Source organism: Sinocyclocheilus grahami, unplaced genomic scaffold (assembly GCF_001515645.1).
Source record: "Sinocyclocheilus grahami isolate Dianchi unplaced genomic scaffold, SAMN03320097.WGS_v1.1 scaffold62.1, whole genome shotgun sequence".
NCBI classification, from domain to species: Eukaryota; Metazoa; Chordata; class Actinopteri; order Cypriniformes; family Cyprinidae; genus Sinocyclocheilus; species Sinocyclocheilus grahami.
In genome coordinates this window covers 1,846,410-1,847,909 of record NW_015505241.1, presented here as the reverse complement: position 1 = coordinate 1,847,909, position 1,500 = coordinate 1,846,410, and positions in this window count along the sequence as shown.

The window sequence follows — 1,500 nt, the reverse complement described above, 5'->3', positions numbered from 1 at the left end:
TCTCTGTCTCTCTCTCTCTCTTCAACAGTGAGCCAGCATGTCTCGATTATCCAGCCCTGATGTCCACTGGGATCGACTAGAGTCCTGGCTGAGTGCCATAACTGGTAGCCTCCTGGCTGAAGCCGCCGGCGGCCTGCAGCACCTGAGCCGGGAACAGCTTGACGACAACCTGAGCGCCCTGATGTCACACGATCCGACACAGGACTACAGCCACAAAGATCTCACCAATATCATCGGGCTCCTTGCCCACAACCTCCTCGCTCAGGCAAAGCTTGGGTAAGCAAGCATCTCCTGCATGGAGCAGGAAGCAGCAGCGCTGAAGCTCCAGGCTGACAAGGCTCAGAGAAACCTGTTGCTTTCTCAAAGTCAACTGGACCAGCTAACGTCGGAGACTCAGCACCAGCACAGGACGGCGGATGAAAAGGACCCAGAGCTGCAGGAGGAAGTAGAGAGACTCCAGAAAGCTTTAACTGATCTCCGTGTAGACACAACACGCCGAGAGCAGTGGGAGAAAGACACCAGAGAGGAACTAAGTGAAAAACTCCAGCAAGCCGAGGCTCTCCTGATGAAAGCAGAGACTGAACTCAAAGAGAGAGATCCTAGGGCCAAGACCTGCGAAGGCCACCTGCAAAGTTGCCGGGCTGAAGTCAGTGCCCTGGCCCAACAAACAGACGATTTAAAAGATGAATTTGATATGGTTCTCCGAGAGCTTAAATATGCATATAGACTGCAAAGTGACTCTGAAAGGGAAATGCACACCACAGAATTTCCCCTAACCAGCAGATTGATACCTCCTAGTCAAGGATTCCCAGTTCGAAAGGGGGGTGAGAGCCCACTGCTCAAGACATCACCTGCCAGCATCCCAGAACCCCCAGCAGCAGCAAGGGGTTGGGAGCCTTTTCAAAGGCTGTCTTCCAGTCACGGTGTGTCACCTAAAGAATTGGATAAGCTGGCTAGAAACATTCCCACTTTCACTCCAAACCCTGCAGGAGGCCACGATGTGCATGCCTACTTAAAATACATTGACTTTCACTTGCAAACTGTCGCCAGATGAATTTGATATGGTTCTCCGAGAGCTTAAATATGCATATAGACTGCAAAGTGACTCTGAAAGGGAAATGCACACCACAGAATTCCCCCTAACCAGCAGATTGATACCTCCTAGTCAAGGATTCCCAGTTCGAAAGGGGGGTGAGAGCCCACTGCTCAAGACATCACCTGCCAGCATCCCAGAACCCCCAGCAGCAGCAAGGGGTTGGGAGCCTTTTCAAAGGTTCAGACAGGCCTACTTCGGAGTACGGAACGAGCCAGGAATGGAACAGGATTTCAACTTCAAAATTCTGATCCTCCGGAACCTGCAACCAACAGTGAGCCACCACTTGGGGGTTCTGGCTTGCCCACGGACTATGTCCACCCAACTGCTGCGAGATTTGGCCCATAAGGCCTATGTTAAGCAAAGAACTGCTTCTGAAAAGACAGGAAAAATCCCCACAATCTACC